This window comes from Elephantulus edwardii, unplaced genomic scaffold (assembly GCF_000299155.1).
Source record: "Elephantulus edwardii isolate Elephantulus edwardi_28Jun2011 unplaced genomic scaffold, EleEdw1.0 scaffold00171, whole genome shotgun sequence".
NCBI lineage: Eukaryota > Metazoa > Chordata > Mammalia > Macroscelidea > Macroscelididae > Elephantulus > Elephantulus edwardii.
This window is the reverse complement of record NW_006399921.1, coordinates 932,014-953,896: the sequence shown is the minus strand read 5'-3', so window position 1 is coordinate 953,896 and position 21,883 is coordinate 932,014.

The following is a 21,883-nucleotide window of genomic DNA, read 5'->3' as shown; positions in this document are numbered from 1 at the left end:
CACTTCTACCCCCTCCCTTCACATCTATCTCCCTTTGACCAGCCCTCCATCTAATAACTTATATGTGAGCCTTCCATGGCTTCTGTGATTCCAAACACATCAGCTAATGGTAGTTCCTTATGTTGGGATCAATGTCTCTGAAGTTTAGTCATAATGTTTCCCGACTAAAGGTGATGCATCCTGTAGAACTGGTGTGTAGATAGGCTTTTCTTGGCCCTAGGCCCTGTGGCCCTCGGGCCCGAACGAATGTCTCACGTTTTTTTCTTCTTCTTCAGTTTTTTTAAAAACAAAAACAAAAAACAAAGGTTAGTAACCTTTTTTTTCTTAAAAAAAAAAAGGACCATGTAGTAAGTATTTTGGCTTTGTGATTTTTGCAACATCTTCTCATCTCTGTTGTTATGGCATGGAACATATATAGACAACACACAAATGAATGGACTAGGCTATGCACCAACAAAACTTTACAAAAGCCTGCTGCCATAGTTTGCATAATTTGCCAACACGTGATTTGAATAAATGAAGCCTAAAATAGGGTTGCAGTAAAGCATATAAAGTTAAATGTATATTCATAAAAATAAAAATAAATGTGAATATTTTCAAGTTTCACATTTATTATAAAACAGGAAAATACTCTTATTTGCATGTTTTTACAATCAGTGATAATATTTATGCTTCTATTATTCAATAATCATCTCGTTACCTAGGTGAAGATCAGCATCATGTTTTATGTATGTCACATCTTTATTGTTGCTGAGGCATAGAGCTGATTCTGACTCATAACAGATGACAATATAGAACTTCCATTGAGCTTTGCTAGTAATATTTTTGCTGTTGTTATTTGCCATTGAACAGACTACAACTCATAACGAACTTATGAACAATGGCTGTAAGCCTTGCCCTATCCTGAGCCAACCTCACCACTCACACTTGACCTCACTGTTGCAGTCAATGTGTCAATCCATCTCATCAAGGGTCTTCTTTTGTGCTGACCCTCCACCTTTCCAAGCATGAAATCTTTTAGCTTTGCTAACTCCTTCCCATAGATAGATGAAATAAATTATAATTCCTATGCTGTTGTGTTAAACCTGGCTGCTTCTTGGAGACAAGGATTCTGAAGCTTCATCTGACATACTTTGGACATGTTGTAAGGAGGGACTGGTCCTTGAAGAGGGACGTCATGTTTGGGAGGGTGAAGGGACAGCACAGGAGAAGAAGACCCTCTATGAGGTGGATTGATTCAGTGACTGGGGTAATGGGGGCAGGTGTGTCGGAGACAGTGTGATTGGCACAGGACAGAGCAATGTTAGGGCTGTTGTACATAGGGTCACTATGAGTCGCAAGCATCTCGACAGCACATAACAACAACAAAAAATTCTGTTGTGAGCTGCCCTCACATTGGCACTCAGGTCACACAGATCCTATCCCCGGTGGAGCAAAACACTGCTTAGACCTGTCCCATTCCCATGACTGATTGCAGATAGAATCCTTGTGATCTACAGGGCCTTCAGAAGCTGGTCAACAGGCTTTTCTTTCTACCTCATTTTGGTCTGGAAGTCCAGTTGGAACTGTTCAGCATCCTTCTTCTAACCCTTAGTATTTCTCTGAGCATAGACAGATCTCTTAGAATCACTATGCACCTTATATTCCTCAATACAATATAATAATATTTCTCCTGACCACCTGGAGTTTCACTCTAAGTCCAACCGACAGGACTCTCCTCCTGGAAGAAGTTCTTTCCCGGATTATATTTACAACCAGTGTTCTTAAGGGCTCAGTTGTAGCTGGCACTGGTTCCCCCAGGCCTGGCCCATTTCTCCAGCCTCCTGCTACTGCTCCCTACTCTCAAGACTCACCTCCAGAGCCACCTTCTACATGAAAACATGTCTGTAAGTCCTATTCTTCCCTCCTGGATGAGCTCTTCTTTTTGTAGCTCTCTTAGTCCATTGACACCTTGTTCATACAACCTTAATATCACACTTGTCTTGAGAATCCTGTCTTTTTCTCTATCTCATTGTTGTTTGCTGCTAGGTCAGCCCCACTGTGGCAGCTCCCATGTGTCACAAATGGAACGACTCCACAGTGTTTTCTTGATTAGAATCTTTATGGATGCAGACCTAACTTCCACAGGACCTCTGGGGAGGCTCGAACCACCAAACTTCTGAATAGTAGTTGAGTGCAAACTGCTGTGTCCCCATGCACTTAACTCAAAATCCCTGAAGGGAGATGTCTCATTTTTTGTAACTCTTGAGGCCTGTGAGCAACATAATGAATTGGATCAAAAGGAAAATGATTAACATCTTTTTGTCATAATCAGTTTTATAATCGTGGGCCTGATCCCCAGCTCTCTGACAGAAGAACATGGTTTAAATATTTAACAAATACAAATGTCATTTTTTGAAAAGGTTTCCTGGAAAGGAAGTTTCCTCTGTGGAGCAACAGGACTAGACAATCTTGAGTTAGGAGAAAATTGAGAAGGAAATGGGCCTTGGGACTGAGAGACTTTGGGAATTCAGTGGAAGAAAGCCTTGTGTTGCTGGTGTCAGAAAACAAGTGGCTGTGTTTGCAGCAGGCACCACCAGCATACTAAATGACAGCAATAAAGCCGGAACCGGGCACTCTTGCTTTGACACCTGTAACTTGAAGATGTTTTCATAGTCTGACCAAGGCAGCACGCTATCATTGCCTTTTTTATTAAGCAGCTGGTGCTCCAGTGATGCCCAAAGCTTTTACTTCCTTTATATTCTTGGAGCAAAGATATTTATTACTGCTGTCTCCTCCTATTTGTCTGCTGGGATTATTAGCCTGCATAACTCTGTCTCCAGTGTAAAGGCCATGTAGATGCTGAGAAAGTACCCGGTCCTCAGCAAAAGAAATGGGTTCACAGTGCAGACTCAGCAATTGACCCTCCAATGAGATTAGAAATTAGTCTCTTTGCAAAAGCCAAGACCATGAATGTTGTTAGAGTGTGTGGGAGGGGCGGGGGTGTGTACATTTTATTTCTTCCTTATTAGAAATCTCTTCACTAACACCACAATTTAAAAACATCAATTCTTCTTTGGTCTTCCTTATTCATTGTCCACAACTTTCAAAATGAATGGGAAGTAATTAAAAAGATTATGGCATAGCTCAGAAAAACCTTAATCTTTAAACTAATATCCTTGCTCTTAAGCACTTTAAATTGTGATGTTGGTGAAGAGTTGTTGAGTATATCACGAATTGCCAAAAAAACCAAACAAATCAGTCTTGGAGGAAGTGAAATCAGGGTGCTCCTTAGAGGCAAGGATGATGGTGAGACTTTGTCTCACATACTTTGGGCACATATGTTGTCAGGAAGGGCTAGTATGTGGAAAAGATATCGTACTGGGCAAGGTAGAGAGTCAGAGACAAAAAAAGGGAGACTCTCAATGGGATGCATTGACATAGTGACTGTAACAGTGACTTAAGCATACTGGAGATTGCAGTAAGGGCACAGGTTAGGGCAAGGTTCTGACCTGTTCAGAGAGTTGCTGTGACTAATAGTTGACTTGATGGCTCCTAAAGATATCAGAAATCTCTAAGGAGCTCATTTTCTCACTTTAGCCATGAGTGCAAGTCTAGTCATAGCCTGGTTTTCTGTGTCCCTTCAGTGAAAAATGTCACATATATCTTTGCTGGTAAATGAAGACAATTTTTCGTCATTTTGTTATTATTGCTGGTAACACACACAGCAAAACATGCAACAATTGGACAGTTTCTAAATGCATAATTTAGTGGCACTGATTATATACTTGGAATTGTGTAGCAATTCTCACCTTCTTTTCCTGAGTTGTTCTTCCCCCACTAACACAAACTTCCTTGGTAATCTATGAGGGGCTGTTGTCAATTTGATCTCATCTAGGTAGTTACGAAAGAAATATAATGCTCAAAGGCATCAGGTGTTATTTTTAATTTAAAGTTTAAAGATGATCTCAGGGAAATAGTTTCAGGGGTTCATCCAGTCTCCATGGTTCTCAAAAGTCTGGAGTGCATCAAACCTTGACGTTCTGATCTACAGTTCCCTCTTTTGACCAGGATTTCTCTACAGAATGTTTGATTCAAATGTTCCAAATGTAATGCTAGGGAGGCATCATCCAGTTCTTCTTTTCTCAAAGGTTATTAACAACATGCATATGACATGTAGTTTGCTTGCTGAAAGTGAAGACAACTCAAAGTGCTTACTGATGAGGATTAAAGACTTCTGTATGGATTACACTTTAACATAAAGGAAGCAAAATCCTTATAATTGGACCAATAGGCAACATCATGACAAAGTAAAGATTAAAGTTGCTAAGGAGTTCATTTTACTTTAAAATTCAACCCATGTATATAGAAGCAGTAGTTGTTGTTGTGTACCATCTACTCAGAACCTCTGATAGGTTTTTAAGAGGCAATTAATCGTTTGGGACGAGATTGCCCATCCATCTCTCGTGGAGCAGCTGGTGGATTCAAACCGCATGCCTTTGGGATAGCAGCCCAGGTCCTTGCTACTAGGCTACCAGAGCCTCTACAGAACCAGTAATCAAGAAATTAAACAACCTATTGCCTTGAGCAAATTTGCTGCAAAAGGTTGCTTTAAAGTGTTAAAAGAGTAAATAGGTCACTTTGAGGACAAAGTTACACAAGAACCAAATGCTATGGCATTTTTAATTACCTTATACACATAGAAACGTTGGACAACAAATGAAGAAGTTTGAAGAATTCAATGCCTTGGAATGATAGTATTTGACTACCAGAAGAATGAACAAAACTGTCTTGGAAGTTGTATAAAGAGAACATTCCTGAGAAGTGAAGATCATGAGATTTCATCTCACGTGCTTTGTATGTTATCAAGGGGACAAGTCACTGGAGAAGGACATGATTCTTGGTAAAATAATTCAACGCATGGCCGTAGAGTCAGAACCAACTCATAGCTGACCCTCCATCAGGTTTCTAGAGGCAGTAAATCTCATAAGAGATTGTTCATCTCTCTCCCACTGAGCAGTGGGTGGATTCAAACTGCCAAAGAGGTGTCTGTCTCCTTTGAGTTAATAGTACAACTCCCTACAGACTTAGGTCATCAGTGTCAGTGAAAAAAGGGGGGAGACCCTCAGCAGATGAATTGACACAGTGACTGCAACAATGACTCAAATCTAACAACTACTGTTAGAGTGGCCAAGGACTCAAAACTGTTCTGTTACTCTGTACATTGTTGTTGGTGTTGTTATGTGCCTTCCAGTTGCTTGCTTACTTTTTTGTACTTTGTACTTTGTATGTAGTTGCTGTAAACTGGAACTGATTCAATGGCACCTAACAACATCATTTTCATAGTATTTACCGTTATCTGAAACTTTGCATTTCTTTTCTGTCTCTTCCTACTAAACAGTGAGACACTTTTATTTGTCTTGTTAACAAATATTTCTCCTAAAGCAATACCTATCCAACACTTGGCAGGTCCTGGGACTAATGGTTTTTGAACGAACAAACATTATAAACAAAAGTTTAAATAAATGTATTTTGATTCAGTCGCAAACTGATCCAAATGATAAATGAATTAATTTGGGCTTAGCTTGTTCCTAGTGACTTTAGATTGGCTCCACTTTAATAGAGCCCATGCATTTAATCATCTTTCCTCTGCCTTTTGGTATATGCCACTGACTACCAAAGAACAAACAATTATGCCTTAGAGAAAGTGCAAGCTAAGAGTTCCTGAGAACAAGGATGGTGAAGCTTTGCCTTATACACTCTGGGAATATTGTTAGGAGAGAACAATCCTTGGAAAAGGACATCATGCTGGAAAGGTGAAGAGTCAGCCAAATAGAGGAAGATATTTAACAAGATGGATTGACACACTGACTGTAACTATGGACTCAAGTCTATCAGAAATAGTGAGGATGGCACAGAATCCTTTGCTCATAGTGGTTGCTCTGAGTGGTCATTAACTTGATAATACATAACAACAACCACCTACGCTTTGTTAAAGATTCTTCAGTCTCTAGTTTTCTGAAACCTATAGTTGAGCCCAGTGATTTGATTCTTCACTTTTCTGTGATTTCCCAAAATTACTAACTGTGGGTCTGAGATTACATCTTCTATATTATTTCAGCTCTCTGGGATAAAAGTGTCTGAATACTTGAGCTGATTTAGAGCAACTGGAGATTGCCCTTCCTATTTCTAGACAGCGCTGGGACTTTATGGTTCTTATCAAGCGCCCTTTATGTGGTATCACCATTTATAGGACTCACATGAGAAGCTCTTTACATAAATGTGCATAAAACTCATTGCCCACAAATGAGGAGCAAGTCATAGCTGGCCCTGCAGTGGGTTTCCAAAGATTGTAAATCACCCTGCAGGAGACTGTCCATCTATTTCCTGCAGAGCTGCTGGTGGATCCAGGCAACCAGAGGTGCCTCTTCCTTTGGATTCGCAGTGCAGACTGCAGACCTTACAGATTATTCCTACAGAGCTTCCTTAAGGATGTGTGTGTGTGTATGTATGTGTGTGTGTGTGTGTGTAAGATAGATAGATAGATAGATAGATAGATAGATAGATAGATAGATAGATAGATAGAGTCAGTCTACAGACATCCTCCTGGATTGATGCTTTAATGATATCCCAATTCAGTTCTAGGATGCAGGACAGTATGTTGATAAAGTCTCCAAGGTTTGGATTCTCACTACTTGGGTTTGCTTCCCAGCTCTGCCTCATGCTGGCCATAGAAGCTTGGGCTTCAGTTTCTCATCTGGATGTGGTCCTGACTTTATAACCTATACTGTACTTGGCCTCTCTAGGTCAACAGGACCCCTCTTTGCTTTCACTAGCCCTTTCAGGGAGTGGACTGTAGAAGCAGGACACTCTACCAGACTTCCGTCTTGCCAGCTGCACATCATGAATTGCTTACATCCTTGCAGCACCCTTTAAAGCATCTCCTGTTTGAGGAGCTCTCTGATGCCATCTCCTTTGCTAGGATTGCTGCCTAGTCCCTGTCATCACCTAGTCATCTGACTGGATTAATTCTTTCTTATTATTGTGTTTAACCCAAGCTTAGGCCCTATTGAGGGTCGTAGACTTAATTTTTTGATCTTTGACTTTTTGTAGTAGCTAACAGTCAAACTCCAGTTCCGACAGCCTGTAAGACTGGGTAATGGATCTAGTGGCTTGGAATGAGCAGTAGGCTTTGGTAAAGGACAGGACATTTCATTATCAGCCATCATGGCTAAAAAGGTTTTATTGATTGCCTATTGGCTTAGTGCTATACTTAGTGCCGCGAGAAGCCATTGACCCAAGACTCAGCACCCATCCTGGAGATTTATACTAGAACACACGACACTATATTGGCTTCCTGAGTCAGTTTCTTCCTCAGGCACAATAGACCTGGTTTCTTTATAGCCTTGCCTTATTTCTTTCAGGCTTAGGTGATACTGGAGTGGGTGGGTGGGTGGGTGGAGTGCAGGATTCTGTTTTACAATCAAATGTGTTAGCAGCTGCTTTTCACATCAGCCATTGCCCCTCAGTGATTGAGGCCAGTGACCTTCATTGTTGAGGTCAGGGATTGTTCATTCTGGTTAGACTCCTCCTGCAAATCGTCGTTTCACCCTGGATATACTGAGTAAGAATCTACACAGATCTTGATAAAATCCAGATTTGGATTCAATCTGGCGTGAAACTGCAAATTGTCAGCAAGGGGTGTAACCAGAACAAAGTAGGTGAAAATCTTGGCTGAAATGTCTCATAGGTTTTCTCAGTGAGACACTTAACAATGTAAAGTTCACTAATGAGGTTTCAGAGGAGCTACTTGTCTGGCACCCTGTAAGGGTTCATTAGTCCTTTTTTTTTTATTGTATTGGTAAAAGGAGAGAAGCAAAATCAGAGATAATTATGTCCCCAACCCAAAGCTTAGAACCAAGATGTCTGAGCATGTGAGGCTTTGAAAAGAAGAGAAGGGGGAGCTCTGAAGTTGACCCTCCATTGCCAGGGAGGAGCACAGCAGCCTGCACCCTCAGTGTCAAGTTAAAATGTGGGGCCTGGAAAGGCAGAAGCTCCCCGTGCTGGAGTCCTTAAGAGGTGTCCCAAGAATGACCACCAGAGATGGATAGCAAACTGGGTTTCTCTCCGCTCCCTTCTTGGGGAAATGGCCCCCCCAGGAGTCATTCAATTTCACCCAAGAGGAAAGTAATGCCACTATGTCCACCCCGTCTTGCTCTCTGATTTTACGAAGTCTAAAGAAGGGAAGTGTAACCAGTTATAGCACTGTAATTAATTATCAATCAATAGGAATTGAGGAAACAAAATGTCTATGACTAATTGTATGAAAAAAATGTGATTTTCAAACTTTCAGGCAACTGGGGGGAAAATCCACCAAGTTTATAAAAATGAATTTAAAAATACAAATATAGTCAGGAACTCTTTTTAAAAGAAAAGAGAAGGGCAGTTACTTTCCCAGTGTCACCCAGATTGTTCACAGCAGTCTTTGGACCACAAGTCTGAGGCTCCCAGGTTCCAGGTATGGATTTGTCTGTCACCCAGGGCTGCCTCTCTTTCCTATTCCCACCGCTCTTGAGTGTCACAGCCCCCAGCAGGGGAAGAGCAGATGAACAAAGCCGTTCAGGACCTTGTGGTCACAGGTGCTCACTAAAGAAAACCCCAGGCCCCAGTGTCTGCTTTGTGGCTGTGTTATCCGAAGAGCTTCACCCAATGCACACGACAAAACTACAGGCCTGGGCGACACCAGAGTCAGGGGAAATGCTCCTCGTTGGATTAGCAGACATGGTTCACAGGACCGAATCTCATTTGTTGTGGGAGCCCAAGCCCTTGCTTGAAAGCAGGCTTTTCAAAACACAAATAAGCTGGTGCTGCAGGCCAGATGGGAGCTCCCAGGAGAAGGGGGAAGGGAAGAGAAGTCCCTGGTTGGCAGGAGGGAGGGACAGAGCAGACGCTGCTGCCCTTCCCCCAGCCAATCTGGCTTCCCTTTGTGCTGGGCTGACAAGGGGCAGCTGGTGAGGCTGGGAGAGAGATGGGCGAAAGGAAGTATCCAAGTGCCCATGGGCAAAGGCCACCTCTGGACCAGGGCCCTGAGACACAGGCACTTACCCTGGAGCCTCCCTTATCTACTCCAGGAAGCTGGTGCCCAGGGACTTGTCACAGGAGCTAACAATAGCCCGGATGTCCACTAGCTCCTCTGCACTTGGACTCTGAGCCAGACTCACAGGCTTAAATCCTGGCACTACCCTCCTAACCGTATCGCCGTGGGCAAATTCGTTCACATCCCTGCACCTCATTTTCTCTGTACAAAATGGAGCTAATAATAGTACCTACCTCACTCACAGTGTGGCTCAGGATTAAATGAGGCAATAAAATGTAACGTACTTCTAACAGTGCCAGGAACTTCTAACAGTGAAATAGATGCATGCTTTTGAAAATTATGATATTTTCTATTCTGTTCCACCCAAGGAAAACGGAACTTTAGGAATAAAGATCCCTGAGAGACAGAGAGGCATGGTTGACAGCTCTTGAAAGCTCTGCCCAATGGCTGGAAATCCCAGGGATTTCTCTGACCTGTCTGTGTGTGTGTGTGTGTGTGTGTTCCCTAGAATTTTCTCTGTAGAGACTAGGTTGGCAGTGAGAATCTATCAGGTTTTTTAAATGATGATATGTTTCCTTCTTCTTTGAAACATTAAGATTCCAAAACCTGGGAAAAACTTTTTTTTTTTTTGTAGAGTAACTGAAATTCATAGAATTAGTACAAGATTCACAATACAACTCTGTTGTATTCAACTTAATAAAAACCAAAACTGATTGAAACCCACAGGCTTGATCGAGTGAGTTTCTGTTCCTAGTGATCCTCTCCTGAGCTTCTGAGTCTGTAAATCGCAATGGGAGGAGACTGCCCATCTTCCCCCACCCCTCCCGCAGAGTCGCTGGTGGACTCAGACCTTTGGAGGTGTGATTCACCTTTCTGAGCCTCAGCTTCCTCAGGTGCAAAGTGGAAGAGGCACTTGGTTTACTTTACAAATCCATTTACTCTCCAGTAAGAGTGAATTTTAAAGACTCAATGTACAACCACTGTGAATAGCTTTCTCAAAAAGTTGCAAATAGAGATACCATTTGACTCAGCAATTTCACTACTGGGAATATACCCTAAAGAGACCTAACTGACATCCAAGCAGATATATGCACACCCATGTTTATTGCAGCTTTGTTCACAATAGCAAGGAGTTGGAAACAACCCAGGTGCCCATCAACAAACAAATGGATAGAGAAGCTCTGGTATATTCACACAATGGAATACTACGCTGCATTGAAAAAAGGGAACTCATGCAATATTATTCAAAATGGGTGGCCCTGGAGGATGTTATGCTGAGTGAAATATCTCAGTCACAAAGGGACAAATACTGCATGGTGCCACTGTTGTAGAATGAGACTGACATCAGGGTTGGGGTAAGACTGAAAAAAACTGGATAGATTATGTATACTGCATTGAAACAGATGAGGGAGAGAACAGTTTAAAAGTGATATGTAATAGAGTATTATGGTTATCACAAGAGTCCAGAATTAAGGTTGCATAGTGGAGTGTACTCGGGGATGTGGGAGGGAGGTGCGGGGGGATTGTATACCAATGGAAGAATTTTTCTTTTACTTTTCAAAGAGAGGAGCGAACTGGGGGGGAGGGGTGGACAGGGAGAAAAGTGCAACAATGAATGAATGGAAATCCAAAATCCCTGTAAATGTTCATTAAAATTAATAAAATAAAATTTAAAAAAAGACTTTATGCAACTAGAAGATAATTGGTATTTATATTTGTCACAGATGAGGATGAAATTCCCAGTTTAGTGTTCAGCCGCTTAATTACTTACGCTACTTAGGAAAGTTGAGACTCAGCTTTCTTATAGATAAAATGGGCCGGTAGTACTAACTATACGATTAGTGTGAAAATAATAGTACAATATTGGATATGTTACCATAGTTACTTGAACTTGGAGTTCCCCATTCTCTGCCCATCTGACTCCTACTCTCCCCCTCCCCACACATCCACTCCCTGCTCTCCAGTCCAGTCCACTCTGACTCAGAGCAGCCCTCCTCTGACTTCCTGAAGCTGGAAATCTTAAGGAAAGAATACTGTCATCTTACTGCCTCGGAGCAACTGGTGGATTCCAATTGCCTGAGACATGAAACCTTTAGGTTAGCAGAGCAATATGCTTTGGACTAAGCTGAGAAACCTCCCCTCCAGTCTTGTGTATGACAGGTAAACGGAGTGTACTCTTCTGCTGAAAGAATGTGGATATTTGGGTGCTTTTGTCCTCACTGAGTTCTCCTGTCCTGGTGGGAAGTCTAGGATTTTTCTTCCCCAACAGAAGCTTCTTTTTATGTTTTGCCTAGGGAAATAACCAGCTCTGCTCACCTTTTTCTTCCTGCTTTTCTTTTCTTAGTTTGAAATTCCTTTGGGGTGGAGGGAGAACTAGCCTGACAAAGTCTGCTACAAATTCAGGTGTCCTAGCATTTAGGGTTATAGACTGATGAAGAAGATGTAGCTAGAGTGGCTTGTCTTCCACGTGGAGGGTCACGTCAACGAATGCCAGCACTTTTATTTAAATGCACTAAATGTATTTAATGAACCTTACTTACATGATGCTAATTATGGAGTTTTAGTTGGGTGAGACCCAATCCTTGGTTGGCTCACATGGTTAAATGCCTAGCTGAAAAGTTTCTTGTGGGGTACCCTAAGGTACCCCACAAGAAATGCCTGGTGTTCTATTTCCCAAACCTTCAGCGATCCACCATCCTAACGCACATGGCCTCGCCAGGAGTTGGAGTCGACTCCATGGCATCCTGCACTAGGGTAGTTTGGAAGGAATCACATTTCCCCCCAGGTGTCATGTTCCTACTGCAGATGAAGGGTGGGCTGGGTATGGAGATGCTCAAGAGGATATTTTGGGTGAAAATAAGAGGGAAAGAGTGAACGTCACTATCTTGGTTCCATATGCCTGAAGTCTCAAGTAAGGATGAGAATCACAGTTTGTACAGAGTGCCTTCTGAGGGGACCCCATATTTCCTTCCAGAGGGCTAATGAGATCCTATACCCTGCATGTGTCTATCACTGACAGGCATGGAGCTTAGTGCACAGGACATTGAAGGCAGTGGAAAAATTCATTTTCCTTGGCTCCATTTCTTACTTAATAGTGAAGTAAATAACGTCTGTTGCACTATTAATTTGCAAGGCCTACCCTGCCATGTCCTGGGAAAAGTGAACAATGTGCCCACGCTCCTCTACCATTCAGGCAGCTACAGGGAAGATGCTAGGCCTGTATGCTGTCACTGGATTAATTTGGTGCCTTTTTTCACCTTTCTTTTTTTATTATTATTAATTTTAATGAAAATTTACAGAGACTTTGGATTTCCATTCATTCATTGTTGCACTTTTTCCCCTGACCAACCTCGAAAACTTCCTTCATTGTTATACAGTCCCTCCCCCCAGGTCCACTCCACTATGCAGCCTTCATTCTGGACTCCTGTCATGACAATAATACCTAATCATATATCCCTTTTGAACAGTTCTCTCCCTCATCTGTTTCAATGCAGTATACATTATTTATCCCATCATTCTCAGTCTCCCTCCCAACCCAGATGTCTCATTTGGCTTTTCATCCCAGAAACTTTCTGAACCTCCATTTTGGGGTGGGTTTTTTTTTTCCTTTTCCTTTTTTTTTTTTCATTTTTTCATTTTCATTTATTTTGGCTCAGATGCTTCTTCAAACGGTTGTAAAGACCATAGCTATGGTTTCACAAACACTTCTGACAGTACCTGACATTGAGTACATGCTCTGTAAAATGAAGCTTTTATATATATTTCCTCATTTCTGAGCTTATTCAGGAAATACCTATTCCCTTCTTAAAATTACAATTAAAAAAGAGGAATATCTATTTCCTCCTAGATTGAAGGAAGAGGGCAATTGTTGAGATGAGTGTAATGGGCTTCATTTTGAACGAAGTAGGGAGTAAAAAGGTAAGAGTGAATGTCTGCACTTAGGGGTCTAGTGAACTTTGGATTCAGTCACCCTCTGCTGTGTCACTAAGCTAAGTCTTGATATGGAAGTGCTTGACTACTCTACTACTACCCAGGGTGCCTGGGTGTGCAAACAGATGAGCATTTGGCTATTAACTGAAAGTTGGTAGTTTTTGAGTTCAGCTAGCGGTACCTTGGAAGAAAGGCCTGGCAGTCTGCTTCTGAATAATTAGCCTTTGAAAATCTGATGGAGCATAGCTCTACTCTAATACACATAGGGCCACCATGAGTCAGAGGCAATTCTATAGCAAATGGTACTAGTACTCCACTAATATACTATTATTTCTGTTAGTACTTCTGCTACTAGAGTTTCCTGGGTGCTTGCTCTTAGCCAGGCATTGTGCCAGGATTCTGAATACAGTGATATTTTTACCCAGCATTTTCATGCTGGCTCTGCAAATGAAAGAACTGAAGTTAAAGAGGGTATGCAACATGCTTATTATTCCAACGCTACTGAGAAATAAGGATAAGATTAAAACCTGGGATTTGCAGATCTCAAAAGCCCATGTTCTTAACCACTGTACTAAACAGCCCAAGTAGGTTGGAAAATTCACAGCAGAGAGGGGGAAAGAATAGTCCTGGTGGTGGGATGAATCTGAAGCAGGGAATTGGGTAGAAACAACTGCCTTTCTTTTTTGTTTGCCAAGCAAGGGTCCCAGGAAAGAGTGGTCCCACCGGGATATGGTGTTCCTCTTTGTTCTGAGGCCTGCATTCATTTGACATGTTTCTGGTTCTTGAACTCTCTGGGGTTGGTTAATACCAGTCTTCTCTCGGGAGGTCATGCTAACTGATCAATCACTTGAGTTGGAGGCATTTTCAGTGTATAGCATAGTGAGTGTTTTTAGGTCTGGGTCTCAGAGCATATTTATCCCCTAAGGTGCTCTATGGAAAGTTTCCCAACTGTGTGCCTTTAAGACATGAAGTATACTTACCAAATGCACACAGCACTCTAATCGGGACCACAACTGATGAATACTGATAGAAAGGAAGATAAATGTGGAACAGATGTTATTAATTATTAAAATTCGGATTTTGGGGGCTTATTGAAACTGGAGGAACATTGAGACTATTATCTTGATGTAGTCTTAAAACCTTGAACCAAAACTATCCCCTCAAGCCACCTTTTAGCCAAAAGGCACATTGTTCAAATCCACCATTTGCTCTGTGGGAGAAAGATGGAGAATCTTTCATGTGATTTACTACCTCTGAAAACCTGCTGGAGGGTAAGCTATGAGTCAATTCTGACTCCACAGTATATAACAACAACAACATTTATAGATGGTTAGGTATCTATTAACATACATATATGTTATTACATTATTGTCAGATTTATGGTTTCTGTAGATATTCTCCTAGTTGGTAGCTTTTCTTGTCACTGTTTGTAAAGTTTTTGATGAACAAAGTTTTTTTGTTTTGTTTTTGAGATCAAACTGTTTTATTCAGAGCTTTCTGGGGATGAGCCAAAGAGGCACAGAAGACCAAGTTCAATGATGGCAGTCTAGCCAGGATCACTTGCAGTTCAAAAATGCCAAAAAGCAGGTTTGTGATGTTCATGATATCCCACATAAAATACTTCAAAAATTGGATGCAATGCTGGAAATATTCACTCTTCTATGTCAAGAAATTTAGAAGACAGCTACCTATCAAATTGATTGGGGAAAAATCTATATTTATGCCCATTCCAAAGGAAAATAATTCAGTGGGATGCAGAAATTATTGAGCAATATTATTAATATGTCCACAACATAAAATTATGCCAATGGTGAAACTAGGCTACTCCTCAGAGGCAAGGATTCTGAAGCTTCACATACTTTGGACATGTTGCAAGGAGGGACCAGTCCTTGGAAAGGGACATCATGCTTGGGAGGGTGGAGGAACAGTGCAAGAGAGGAAGACCCTCTGTGAGATGGATTGACTCAATAACTGGGGTAATGGGGGTAGGTGTGTGAGACATTAAGGTTGTTTCAGGATAGAGCAGGGTTCAGAGCTGCTGTATATAAGGTTGCTATGAGTTGCAGGTGACTTGACAGCACGTAACGACACATTTGTTGTTTGAATTGACCCTTGAGCTGGTTTTCAGAAGCACTGAATCACACAGGAGGAGATTGCCCATCCACAAAAGAGCTGGTAGATTTGAACCGTGTGCCTATAGGTTGGTGGTGTGGCTCCTTACTACTAGGCCACCACTGTTGTAGCAGTACAATGGCAGGGAATTGTCAGATATTCAAGTTAGAGTGAGAAGAGGGAATAAAATGAAAGACATCATTGCTGATGTCAGATGGATCTTGGCAGAAAGTAGAGAATACCAGAAATTATTTATCTGTATTTTATTGACTATGACTGTGTTGTTATTTGTTACTGTTAGGCGCTCAAGTCAAGCATAACTCATGGCGATGCTGTTCTGTCCTGAGCCATCCTCACACTTTGTGACACACAAGAGCCCTTTGCAGCAGTCACCATGTCAATCCACCTGGTTGAGGGTCTTCCTCTTCTTTGCCAACCATCCATCCTTCTCAACATCATGTCCCTCTCCAAGGAACAGCACCACCTAGCAACATGTCCAAAGTATGTGAGGCGAAGCCTCATCATTCTTGTCTCCAAAGAGCACTCCGGCTGTACCCTCTTCAAGACATATATCTCTTCGTTCTCTTGGCCGTCCATGGGATGCTCAGTACTCTTCTCCAACACCACAGCTCAAAGGCATCAATTCTTTTTCTGGCATCCCTATTCATTGTCCAGGTCTTGGATGAAAGCTAGTAATAGGAAAGACTATGGCCTGAATCAGAAGCATCTTAGTCCTCAAACTGACATTACTACTCCTCCATAATTTGGAAAGATTCTAACAGCTGATTTTTCCAGTTCAATACATCTCCTTATTTCCTGACTGTTCATACTAAGGGTGTTAATTGTGGATCCAAGCAAGATGAAGCTGTTCACAGTTTCAATCTCCTCTTCATCCATCATGACACTGCCTATCAAGACACAATCTATACTGAAGGCTGCATTCCTTGATATTCTGCAACAAGTGTAGGTCACAGTAAATTATGGATAAAGTTGTGAAGAATTATAATTCCAAAATGCTTACATGTTCTCGTGCAGAACCTTATATCATAGACCAAGAAGCAATCATTTGGACAGAAGAAGGGATACTGCCTGGTTTAAAATAAAACAAAGATATGCATCAAAGTTGTATCCTTTCACCATACTTATTCAATATGTATGCTGAACAAACACAGATGAAAATAAATACTAGTTGAGGGAAAAGGAGGCATCTGACCTGGAGGACGACTAATAACTTGCAATGTGCAGTTGGCAACTTTGCTTAGTGAAATAAAAAAAAAATTGAAACACTGGTGAAGATCAAAAATTAGTTTTTCAGTGCAGATTATATTTCAGAATTAAAAAAAATATCCTCACAACTGGACTTATGAGAACCATCATTATAAACACTGAATCATAATCAAGATTGGTGCTTTCAAGAATTTCATTTTACTTAAATCCACAATCAAAACTCATGGAAGCGACAGCCAAAAAAATAAAATAATTTATTGCATTGGACGAATTTGCTGTGAAAGTCATCTTTAAACCACAGTATTTTCAGTGTGTCATATGCATGCAAAAGCTGGAGAGCAAATAAGGAAGATTAAATAAGAATTTGTATCATGATGCTGGGGAAGATCATGAAATATACCCTCGACTGTTAAAAGAGAAAACATATCTGGCTTGGAAGAAATGCAGCCAGAATGCTCCTGAGGAGTCTGGGGTGGAGAAACTATCGTCCACATACTTTGGACACGCTATTAAAAAGGATGAATTCCTGGAGAAGGGTAACATGCTTGGAAAACAAGCATAGGATACCTTGTTGGAGAGCCATTTTGTCCACAAAAAATGTTAGGATTCATAGAAAAGATGTTATGAAATATTTGGCTAGTGTTAAGAGCACTGGCCCAGGAGTCAATTTGTTTTTGTGATATACTCCTGAGTTGCATGTGACTTGTAGCTTCCCCTCCAGCAGTTTTTTCGTAGACTGTAAATTGCACAGAAGTTTTCTTAACTTTCTCGCTCTGAGAAGCTGGTGGATTAGAACCAACCATCTTTGCATTGGCAGCATGACGTCTTACCACAGTCCCTCATAACTTTAGCTTTATTGGGTGTAAATCAGTTATCCTCTTTTAGCTCTAAAGTGGAACAAGCTGACCCGTAGAGTTTTCGGGTTTCCTTCTTTCTCGATCAATTTTTAACTAGGGCTACCTCACAGAACAGGGCAGGTTTTCATATCTGTGTTCATAGGGTCAGGATCATTTGTGGTCAATTTGATAAGACCTAACAACAACCATCTATAGAGGAAGTAATGAAGGATTAAACCACATGGAGGGTGGGAAAGAAACAAAACCCCATGGAAAACACATCATAACCTCTTGGGAGTTGTAAAGTCAATAAAAGAAATGTAGGTATACCTTGTTTTATTGCACTTTGCTTTATATTACAGATTCTGTGTTTTTTACAGATTGAAGGTTGGTGGCAAGCCTGTATCAAGCAAGTCTGTTGGTGCCATTTTTCCAACAGTGTGTGCTCACGTTGTGTCTCTGTGCTATGTTTTTGGTAATTCTTGGAACATTTCAAGCTTTTAAACAATTAGATTACACACTTAATAGACTCCTCCTTCCTAAAAGCCACTAGTGTTGAGTCAACTCCAGTGACCCTCAGTTGGGTTTCTGAAGCTATAAACCTTTATGGTAAGAGACAGCCCATCTTTCTCCTGTGGATTGGTTAGTGCATTAGAACCCTTGAGCATTTGGTTAGTTGCCCAACATGTTACACATCACGCTACCAGAGTTCCTCTGATATATTATGTGAAGAGCTCGGTTGCAATCCCAAAGGCTCCACAACAAAATATAGGGCAATGTCCTCCCATATGATGGACTGCCTCTGAAAACCCTCCAGAGGGTCAGCTATGGTTAGTTCTGATTCTATGATACACAACAACAATACAATGTAGGGGGGCTCTGGTGGCCTAGCGATAAGAATCTGTGCTGCAATTCCTAAGGCACGGGTTAGAATCTATCAGCTCCTACAGGAGAAAGATGCACAGCCTTCTGCCATGTGATTCAAAGCCCCTGCAAACCGCTGGACAGTCAGCTATGAGACCATTTTGACGGATGGTACATAACAACAACAACTACTGTACTATGTGGAAACTACAGAACAATCTCACTGATTTCACATGCAAGCAAGATTTTACTGAAGATTATTCAGAAACAACTGGAACAGCACATCAACAGAGAACTACCAGAAGTCCAGGCTGGGTTTAGAAGGGGTCATGGTACTAGAGATATTGTAGCTGATGTTAGATGGATCTTGGCTGAAAGCAGGGAATACCAGAGGAATGTCTATCTGTGTTTCACTGACTATGCAAAGGCATTTGACTGTGTAGATCATAACAAACTATGGCTGACTCTGAGAAGAATGGGAATCCCAGAACACTTGATCGTTCTAATGCAAAACTTATACTTGGACCAGGAGGCAGTCATCAGAACAGAGCAAGGGAACACTGCATGGTTCAAAATTGGGAAGGGTGCACGCCAGGGATGCATCCTATCTCCATGCCTTTTCAACCTATATGCGGAACAGAGTATCCGGGAGGCTGGGCTCTATGAGGAGAAATGTGGGGTCAAGATTGGTGGACGATTTATCAACAATCTGCGTTATGCGGATGACACAACCCCGCTTGCTGAAACTGAAGAGGACCTGAAGTGCCTGCTGCAGAGTGTCAAGGACTGCAGCCTACAATATGGATTGAGGCTCAATGTCAAGAAGACAAAGATTCTCACTACTGGACCAATTGGCAGCTCAGGATGGTTGGTGAAGAGACTGAGATTGTACACAGCTTTAGTTTGCTTGGCTCCATAGTCAACAGTCTTGGCACCAGCAGCCAGGAAATTAAAAGGCGCATTGCCATGGGAAAGTCTGCTGTTAGGGACCTCTCCAAAGTACTAAAGAGCAATGGTGTCTCTCTGGAGACTAAGGTGCGTCTTATACAGGCCATGGTCTTCGCAATCACTTGTTATGCATTAGAGAGTTGGACAATGACCAAGGAGGATAGAAGGAGAATTGATGCCTTTGAGCTGTGGTGCTGGAGAAGAGTATTGAGAATACCATGGACTGCTAGGAAAACAAACAGATTTGTCCTGGAAAGGGTTAAACCGGGTGGCTTCTTGGAGGCAAGGATTCTGAGGCTCCGTCTAACATACTTTGGACATGTTGTGAGGAGAGAGCGGTCCTTAGAGAGGGACATCATGCTTGGGAGGATGGAGGGTCAGCGCAGGAGAGGAAGGCCCTCTATGAGGTGGATTGATTCAGCGACTGGGATAATTGGGATGGGAGTGTCAGAGACAGTGTGATTGGCACAGGACAGAGCGCAGTTTAGGGCTATTGTGCATAGGGTCACTATGAGTCGCAAGCGACTCGAAGGCACATAACAACAACATGTTGTTGGTTGCTGTGTGACATTGGGTTGGGTTGACCCATAGCTGATTCTTCATCAGGCTTTCAGAGAGAGTAAATCACATGGGAGAAGATTGCCCTCCCTTCCTCTGAGCAGCTGGTGGATTTGAACCGTATACCTTTGGGACTGCAGTGCAGCTTCTTACCACTAGGCCACCTGGTGCAAAAAATAATTTATAAGCACTGGGAAACCAAAAATTGACTTTCTTTATTGTGATATTTGCTTTATGTCACTGTGTGGCCTGAAATGTATCTATCCAAGTGTATTTCTGATATATGCTTGTATATGTATATTAGAGTAGAATGAAATGACTATAAAAAGGATATTCTATACAGAACAGATGAAATCACAAGTGACTGAGAGAGGATGGGGAAGCTTCCAGGAAGAGATGAATTTTTAGCAATTCAAAAAGAGGAGGAATATATATTGTTTACAATGGTCAGATGAGTTACAAGTGTTATATTAATCTTGCAATTCTGTTAAGTACAGCTAAGTGCTCAGGGTCACGCAACTGGTGACTAGAAGAGGCTGAAACGAATACATCTTGGGTGTTTACCAAGAACCATGCCCCAAACTAGATGTTTAACCTGCATGATTTTATATAATCCTCTCAACAGTTACTATGAAGGATGTATTTCTATTATCCCTATTTTAGAGATTAAGAAAGCTTGGATTAAGAGGGAAGCGGGAGGGGGATAAATAGTTAAGCAACTTGGTGAGGGTTACCCAGCTAACAAGTGTAGGTATGAAATCTGTAAGAGGTTTATGTACTGAAGGATAGAACTGAGAGTACCAATTCCAGAATTATAATTGTTGCTACCTGCTGCTCAGTCTCTGCTTGGAGAAAGGAATTCTTTGATTTCTAGTACAACTTCATAGGATGTTTTATTATTCCCTGAGGTCCCTCAGTGCACATAATTGCAGAAAAAGTATTAGAAATTCTCAAAAGAGAGCACAACTGCAGCAGAAAGTAGCTGCTGACGATATCAAATCCCATGGCTCTGAGAAGCAGTTCCAAAGGAACCCAGTTTTTGGAGTTATGAAATGTTTCAGGGAATAAGACTCTCAGGGATAATGACATCTTCAGGGAAGAGAAAATTAGCGCTAAGACCCCTCTCACAGCTTTCCAGTGAGAAAGCCCCCTTTATTTATATGCTGATATCACCAGTCAGTATTTTAGGGGAGGCGTAAAAAGAGGATGGGGAAATGCGTTCTCTTATGTGGATAATATGAAAACATTACAGGTCAGAACGTGGTAAGAACGGAATGATGGATGGAGAGGAGGGTAGAAAACAGAAAGTGGAAGATGGAGTTTTTGTAAAGCGGGTCTTGTTAGGTGGGACTCCGAAAGGCAGCGGTGAGAGAGTTGTCACCCTTTCATAGCTTCACTGTGGGAGCTGGGAAATAATTTCCGCATCTTAATCCTTTGCTTATTCATTCTTTCCGGCTTCTTTGGAGAGGCAGGGTTTTTAAAGATGTTCAGGCGAGAGCGAGATAGTAACTTGTACATTGTTGCTGTTGTGTTCTGTTGAGTCGGAACCGGCCCATAGCACACCCTCTGGAGGGTTTTTAGAGGCAGTAAATCACATGGGAGATTGCCAAGCCTAACGCGGACCAGCTGGTAGCCTCGAACCTCCTACCTTTGGGATTGCAGTGCAAGTTCTTGCCACTACGCCACCAGAGCTCCACAGGCTGATTATATTTTCTTGGTGGGCTCTGGTGACAAGAGAAATGGTGCCTCGGTCAACAGAGATGAAGGGACTCAACCTCCTCAGCTACCATATGTTGAGAATGGGGTAACTCGTATCTCCACTTCCCTAAAGAGCTGTGTGATCCTGAAAGACTCTATTAACCTCTCTGATCATCTGCAAAATGAATAATGTGAATCTGAGGGCTCCTTCGATTCTGCTGTGCCAGGATTTTGACACCACCCAGACCAGATTCCATCCTATCCTGTGAAGATTCTGCAGGTCACCTGTGGACTGGGCTTCATCAGTTCCACTGATTTTTCCTCCCACCCTTTTACTTGGTTGGGTTAACATTTTCTTGAAGCCACGCGAGGCAGCGGTGCTTTCAGTGTTGGTTTCTTCATTCAACTTGATGGTCTGGTCTGAGAGGAGCTGTCTGGATGTGTGTCCCCAAGTTACACTGCAGTGCTCAATTCTGGCAATAGCAGGAAAATCCAGGCACAGGCTTCACCCGGTGCACCGGGAGAGGGAGCGGGAGCGGGAGCAGGAGCCGGGGCTGGAGCTGGAGCCAAGGGGGAGGCGAGCGAGTAGACAGGAGCCGAGCGGGGAGAGGGGTGAGAGAGCGGGCGAGCGGAG